Source organism: Podarcis melisellensis (genome assembly GCF_964234715.1).
Source record: "Podarcis melisellensis genome assembly, chromosome: 2".
In the NCBI taxonomy this organism is placed as follows: domain Eukaryota; kingdom Metazoa; phylum Chordata; class Lepidosauria; order Squamata; family Lacertidae; genus Podarcis; species Podarcis melisellensis.
Window position 1 is genome coordinate 109,179,360 of NC_138529.1, and position 7,972 is coordinate 109,187,331.

At 46.0% G+C, this 7,972-nt stretch overlaps 1 long non-coding RNA gene across 2 annotated transcripts; it reads right to left on the bottom strand.

Moving 5' to 3' along the window:
• Positions 1–1,624: 1,624 nt before the first annotated feature.
• Positions 1,625–5,899, bottom strand: LOC309365360. 2 transcript variants are annotated; one of them, XR_014166051.1, is made up of 3 exons: positions 5,408–5,899; positions 3,188–3,327; positions 1,625–1,832 (listed from the first exon to the last, which is right to left on the bottom strand). It is a non-coding gene; the product is annotated as an uncharacterized lncRNA (long non-coding RNA). The 2 variants fall into 2 exon arrangements; XR_014166052.1 differs by lacking the exon at positions 5,408–5,899 and adding an exon at positions 3,602–3,897 and having other exon boundaries at positions 3,188–3,324.
• Between the last annotated feature and the right edge of the window lie 2,073 nt (positions 5,900–7,972).

The window sequence follows — 7,972 nt, forward strand, 5'->3', positions numbered from 1 at the left end:
CTAAAGTGGTGCTTCAGGTTAAGAACCATTTCAGGTTAAGAACGGACCTCCGGAACGAATTAAGTACTTAACCTGAGGTAGCACTGTATAAGGCTAACAGAGTAGGGTTAGCAGCGTCTGTAACCTGAAGCATATGTAACCTGAAGCATATGTAATCCAAGGTACCACTGTACTGTGATATGCTTAGGGCCTGGAAGCAAATGTGTTTATAGGAACACCATGTGCCTGAAATATGAAATATTTCCCTGTTCTCTTGTTTTTATTATGTATTTTGTGTTCTCATTTTTTATTTTTATGTTGTGAACTGCGCTCTGATCTTTGGATGAAGGGTGGTATGAAAATTTGAAGAAGAAGAAGGAGGAGGAGGAGGAGGAGAAGGAGGAGGAGGTGAAGAAGCCCAGCTTCGGCTGGGGAGGGCGGGATATAAATAATAAAAAAATATTATTATTTTATTATGGGAGGATGTGCAATTATTTTGATTTTTTTAATTTAAAAAAAGTCCTAGAGGTTGTATCCAACTAAGTTAAACTCAGAGGAGGCCCATTAACATTAATGAACATAAATTAGTCATGTCTAAAGTTCTGTGAGCCTATTCTGAGGAGGGCTAACCCCAGGGAGGCTCACCTGGCGCCTTAGAGATATATCTTTGGGCACCAGGCAAAAACATTCCTCTTCTCCCAGGCCTTTGGCTAATTAAACAATCTACAGCCTTTAAAACTGTGGAGGGGGTATTATTTTGTTTGCTATTATGTTATGTAGCTTTGTGTTTTGCTATTGCAAATCAAAATGTGATCTCCGGTGAAGGGCAGTGTAGAAATTGAATAAATAACAAATGCAGTGGTACCTCGGGTTACAGACACTTCAGGTTACAGACTCTGCTAACCCAGAAATAGTACTTTGGGTTAAGAACTTTACCTCAGGATGAGAACAGAAATCGTGCAGCGGCAGCGGGAGGCCCCATTAGCTAAAGTGGTACCTCAGGTTAAGAACAGTTTCAGGTTAAGAACGGACCTCCGGAACCTGAGGTACCACTGTAATAAAAATAACCATGCTGGATACAACTTGTGCTTCCCAAGTTGTGGCCATCTGCTTTTAAAGAAAGGACAGGGGCAGTGGACACAACTTGTACCTTCCCTGTACCCAAACCACGTTGTTGTGGCTCTTAAAAGGCACTGGACATAGTAAAAGATCCATCGCATCCTGGTCACTGTCTCTTCGAGCTCCTGCCGTCGGGACGGAGATACAGGACGATGAACACAAGAATGAGCCATCTCAAGAACAGCTTCTTCTCCAGAGCGATCTCGGCCCTGAATGGGAAACCTGGACTTTGAAAGTCATCTAATCTTCCTTGCTGTATTATACTGTATTGTTTTAATTAGTGTTTTTATAGTTGTTCTGATTCTGTGTGGAGTGCCCTACCTGGGTGGATGGAGCAGCCAAGTAATCTCGTTGTCCCCGAGAGGGGGCAATGACAATAAATTTATTATTATTATTATTATTATTATTATTATTATTATTATTATTATTATTACTATTATTAAAACCCACCCGCAGCTTCCCACCCAAGACAATTCGCCCGGAAAAGAAACCGCCAGACACAAAGGTTCAGATCCAAAACGAGCTTTATTCTGCTTTGGAATTTGGGGCTAACATAATATCACAGAGCCCCTTGACAGTCAGGGGGAGACCCATCCATGCTCTGCCAGCGTTGGAGGAGAAGAGGAGGCCGAGTCCATCATGGAAGGGAACCAGCAGATGTTCTGCCCCGCCTCACTTTGTCTTCTCAGCAACCTTGGGAAGCTTGGGAGCCTCGAGAGGACGCTCAGGCATTTCTGGGGGGAAAAACCCACACACATGTGAGAAGCACAAAAGGCCAGAGGCCCAGAAAGGAAGCAGGTTCCTTGGGCAGCAAGGTGTCAGAGCAGCATTTGCCAACCTGGTGCACTGCTGATGTTTTGGCCTACAACTTCCATCGGCCTCTGCCAGCTTCTTGGCGAAGTCATGGGAGTATATAGAGTCTGCCTTGCCCTTCCTCCCTGCCTGCTTCTAGCTAGCCTGCTCCCCTCAGGTCCAGTGAAGGATGCTGTCCTATTGTCAATGCTGAAGTAAAGCTCAGCTGCCAGCTTTCTCAGGACCCCAGGAGAGACTCTCTTCCAGGAGAACCAGGGCCTTCTGCCTCAATGTCCTTGCCCTAGGTAGTCTCAAGTCTGGGATTTCTGTGCCTTTCCACCATAGCACCAGGGGGCTCCCTCCATGGCGTTATCCAACAGAGATTGAGGAGAACCACTTAAGGATAACCTCTGCCAGAGAGGCATGTACTCAAAACCTCCTCTATCTCTGCAGAGGAGCTTATTTAGATGACTTGCTTGCCCTGCCCAACACATCCCCTGGGCATCTCCCTCCCTCTCTGTGAGGCTCCCTGTCTCACCACCCTGAGGGACAACAACTCAGCTCCTTCCTTCCTCTCAGGCAGGTGAATGCCTTGCCCCTTCTCCCACTGGTGGAGCCTCTAAGGGGTGTTCAGCTGCTGTCTCCTCAGGAGTCAAAGCTTGGTTGGTTTCTGGTGGCACAGATCAGGACCTACTCAAAGGGACAGGTGCCCGCAATGGACCAGAAGATTCCTGGCGCCTGGTGGTGTGTTTGTAGCCAGAGAGGTGCTTTTCAGCTCTTTCCGAGCTCTTTTGGTGTTCCACACGTCTCAATTGAGAAAACTTTCATTTGTTTTTCGTACAGCGTACGTTTCGCCCTGTCTTCTAGAGAGCATTCTTTTATTTACAACATTTCTATCCTATGTTTTGCAGCACTACATCCTCACAAGGCAGCTCCCAGGTATAGTGGAGAATAATAAAATAAAAGTGGAAATGAAACACTCAACACTCAACCCTATGAGGCCAGCATAGGACAAGAGAGGTTAATTGGGGGAAGGCTAAGCAAGACAAATAAGCCTTAAATGAGCTCATTTAAATGCAACCAGAGATGTTCTGTATGTTTTTGTTAGAAGTACATTCCGTGTCCGTACAGCAGCTTTCTCTGATCTGCTGGGCCCCCCCATATGTTTCGGACTACAACATCCACCATCCCCAGTTCTCAAGGATGATGGGATTTGTAGTCCAAGACATCTGGAAGAAACCAGGCTGGGGAAAGCTGGTGTACGGTGATGCTGTTTTCATCAAACCACCGGTCTTACCTTCGAACCCGAAAAGCATATGCTTCAAGGGCCTTAGGAAACTCCTCACTGTATTCATAAAACAGTCCCAGAGAGAAAACTGACCCGAACACGAACTAAAGCAGCAACTACACATCTTGGCAGCTTCCTGGATTCACCTGCTTTGGAGAAATGGGGGTGAAATGTATCACTGCGGCCCTAAGACAGACAAGGTGCAAAAAGGCCTGTGGCATTCTCCCTCTTCCGTAGAATTCCCTGCGTGTTAACTAGCCTTGTATCTTTGTGTTTAACAGAAGGCCTGCATGCTGAAATTAAGCCATCACTTCACCTGTGAGCTGGGAAAACCTTCACTTGGTTTCTTTCTGCCTATGGGCTGCTGTTTGATGTACAGGGGCTCAGCTGTTAAAAAGTCGACCAGGCTATTTTTCACCTTACCGCTTTCCTAACACCCATGCGCTGCTGCATTGATTTGATAGAGAGCAAGGGAGAAAAGCTGGCCCTGCTAAACTTTGCTCCGCTTCAGAAGATTTTGCCCTCTAACTTTTGTTCTAGGGAAATGCCTCTTAAAAGTGATCTTCAGTCCAAGTACACCGTTTACACGGGAACCATTTAAAGCGAACAGCTCATCCTATGTGTCTTTGCTCAGAATTAAGCCCGGCAGGGTTCAGTAGGGCTTACTTCCGAGTGAACCGACTGCAGCCTAAACCAGGGGTCAGCAACCTTTTTCAGCTGTGGGCAGTCCATTGTCCCTCAGACCTTGTTGAGGGCCGGACTATATTGGGGGGGGGGGGGAATGAACGAATTCCTATGCCCTCAAATAACCCAGAGATGCATTTTAAATAAAAAACACACATTCTACTCATGTAAAAACACCAGGCAGGCCCCACAAATAACCCAGAGATCCAGAGATACATTTTAAATAAAAACACACATTCTACTCATGTAAAAACATGCTGATTCCCGGACCATCCACAGGCAGAATTGAGAAGGCGATTGGGCCGTATCCAGCCCCCGGGCCTTAGGTTGCCTACCCCTGGCCTAAATCAACCCAAATACAATGTTAAATGTTGATTTGAGCGGTTCAAGGAAAAATGGTGACCTGTTCTTTGCTAAATAAATATGAAACCAATCCCACGGTCCTGAATTCGCAGAGGAAAAAGCCTGTGGATATAAAGGTACACATTTTTCTTCTCTGCACACAGAGGAGCTTGAGAAATCAATCAATCTTCATCATTTCATCACAATCAATCAATCTTCATCACTTCCCCTGCTTCTCTGTCGTTACGGCATGAGTGCACAAGTTGCTGCGGCCGAGGGATGCAAACTTAAATTTCCCACAGCAATGCATCATACGTGAACTCAGATATGCAAGAAACCCTGGCATCTACAAAGAGCTCTGCCAGCAAGATCTCAGATTCAAGCCTTTAATGAACTTCTGCGTTTATCGGATAGAGCAGAGAGCAGGGGTGGGGGAAGAGAGAGAGCAGCTGTCTGTCTGTGGCTGTCATGACGCCATGTTTTTTTAAAAAAGGAAAAATCCAAGAATAAAAACATGGGACTGTACCGCAGATTGTGTATTATAATAACACCAGTACAGTAATGTTATCATAATACACAATCTGTGGTATAGTTTAAAATACAGTAAAGTGATAAAATGAAACAGGAGGAAAGAGATACATGTGGCTATCGCAGGGGCTTTGTGATTCAGCCCACTGGCGACCAGAAGACCTTAATGTTCAGTCCAGAAACCAAATGTATTCTTTCCCATTAGTCTGTTGTTGTTTTTTAAATCATTAAACTATTTATAACCCCCCCCCCCCACTCACATAAAATATCAAGACAGAATACAACAATGTATGCAGGTGCAATAAAGATACCATTTTTTTTAAAAAAAAATGATTGTAAGAAATGGCTGGCTCTTTAGGGGAAAATTTAAACAACTGAATAGGCCTGTCAAGAGATGTATGAAAGTTAGCAGCAAGGACTCCTGGCCGGCCACATCTCAGCCAGAAGAGGATTTCCACAGTGTGTGAGTGGAGAAGCTAAATGCCTGACTTCTAGCTGAAGTCAGTCTGGCTTCTGAAACATGGGAACCAACCAACTAGTCATAGAATTATAGAGCAGGAAAGGATCGGTGCGGTCATCTAGTCCAACCATTTGCAATGCAGGAATCTTTTGCCCAACGTGGGCTTCCAACCCGCATCCCTGAGATTAAGAGTGAATAAAGAGGTTCCAACTTACAAGGCAGTGATGCTTCTCCTGTCCTGGATGTCTTCTCCTGGAGATGTTCTGTTCCTCTGGGAAATTCAGGTGGCTTTATGTACCCAAGGTCTCAGGTCTTCCGGTCCTGAATCGGCCAGTCATGTGCCCACCAGCGAGGTTAGTCACGAGTTCTTCACATAGCCTTGGAAGTTTTCCCTGCCCTGTGCGGTGCTCTATAAACCTTTAAGTGTTTAATTGAGAGCAGTTGAGAGACTAATGCAGGAAACAGTCTAGTTCAGTAAAAGGCCTTCCCTGTCCTGAACATGTCACCCATTAGCCAGATTTGGGGAGATAAGACACACATGGATATTAAGCACAAGCTCACCTCGGCCCCATAAATAAAATGCAGGGCTCTGCGGCAAATAGCCTGTGTCACAACTGCAATGCCCTCAAGATATCGCAAAGTAATTGCTGCCTTTGGTCCCTGGAGGCAGTTGCCTTCAGAATAAGGAAAGGGGGGAAAAAGAGATCATGACTAGGCAAGCAGAGAGGTTCACCTGCCTTGGACACGGTTTAAAGTGGGCAAATGTAACCCTCCAGGGACATGTCCACTCTTGGTTCTCAAACTTGGTTCTCAAACTTAATCCGTTCCAGAAGTCCGTTTGACTTCCGAAATGTTAAAAAACCAAGGCGCAGCTTCTGCTTGGTGCAGGCGCCCGGGAAACAGTAGCCAACAGCCGCATCGGACATTCGGCTTCTGTAAAACGTTTGAAAACTGGAACACTTACTTCCATGTTTTTGGTGCTTGGGAACCAAGGCGTTTGAGAACCAAGGTACCACTGTACTGTATAGATGTTAATCTACTCCCCCCCCTTTTGAATTCGACCAGAGTAGTCCACCCCTGCGTGTATTTGAATTTTGTGGAATCACAGAATCAAAGAATCACTGTAGAGTTGGAAGGAACCATGAGGGCAATGCTTGTGCAGTTTTCTGGTTTTGTGCAAATCTGAGGGATCAATATAAGGGGATACGGTCCTTTCAGGAGTGCTGCAGAAACAGGAAGTCTGGAAATGAAATGAAAGCAACTGTAAATTCTCAGCGCACAATTTTCAGATTGCTGCTCAATTTATCTAGTGCAGTTTTTTTTAAAAAAAAAGTGGTTTGCTTGTACCTTTTCTGGTTTTGTGCAAATCTGAGAGATCAAAAGGAGCACACACATGTACACATAAACTTATACACACACATATATTGCTACATGGAACATTAAAAACTTCCCTATACAGGGCTGCCTTCAGACATCTTCTAAAAGTTGTATAGTTTCTGTTGCATCTGTTTGACCTCTGAAGGGAGGGCGTTCCATAGGGCGGGCGCCACTACCGAAAACGCCCTCTGCCTGGTTCACTGTAACCTCGCTTCTTGTAGTGAGGAAACTGCCAGAAGGCCCTCGGAGCTGGACCTCAGTGTCCGGGCTGAACGATGGGGGTGGAGACGCTCCTTCAGGTATACTGGGCTGAGGCCATTTAGGGCTTTAAAGGTCAGCACCAACACTTTGAATTGTGCTAGGAAACGTACTGGGAGCCAATGTAGGTCTTTCAAGACCGGTGTTATGTTGTCTCGGCAGCCACTCCCAGTCACCCGTCTAGCTGCCGCATTCTGGATTAGCTGTACAGTGGTACCTCGGGTTACAGACGCTTCAGGTTACAGACTATTCCAACCCAGTACCTCGGGTTAAGAACTTTGCTTCAAGATGAGAATAGAAATCGTGCAGCTGTGGCAGGCCCCATTAGCTAAAGAGGTACCTCAGGTTAAGAACAGTTTGAGGTTAAGAACGGACCTCCGGAACGAATTAAGTTCTTAACCCGAGGTACCACTGTAGTTTCCGAGTCACCTTCCAAGGTAGCCCCACGTAGAGCATGGGGGGTGTAGCAGAAAGTGACAATTGATCCATTTACCTCAAAACACTAAAACAAATTGTGTGAGGCCCAAATGGAGAGGTTTGGAGCCTGATTTCCCCCAGTTTACTGGATTTATAGAGGAAAAGCGTTGAGGACGATGCAAATTAAACGGGAACACAAACAGCTGGGAATACACAGTAAACTCCAGTGCAGATGAGCCCCAGGACTCTCTGTTTGGTCTTGGGGAGTCTCCCCAGGCAGCACCTCCTCTCAAGTCGCACCCCTCCCTTGTCCTGCTTTGCACCCTCCTTGGGCGTTTATACCTGCCTGGAATGTGTCCTTAGACTCTGAAAATGCCTCTTGCTTGTCTAGGTGGGAAATGCAGAGGTATGTGAGTGTGAGTAACTAGCTTTCTGTGCGAAGGTAAAATTTGGATGAGTTGCTCCGCCCACTTCTGCCTCTGGCCCCGCCCACCACTGCCGCTTGGCTCTTGCAAGGTTGCCAAGGCAGAAATGCGGCATTCGGCCTCCAAAAATGTACCCCCACAACACAAATGCTAAATACACAACACCCTAACCAGGCTTCTCTGATAAAGGAAGCTTTGAGAGCTAGAGGGTTGCATCTCAGCCATACACAGAAGCCCTTACATAACCTCGGCTTCTTTACATTTTTGGCTCCTTAACCTGCTAAACCTCGCCAGCCAAAACTA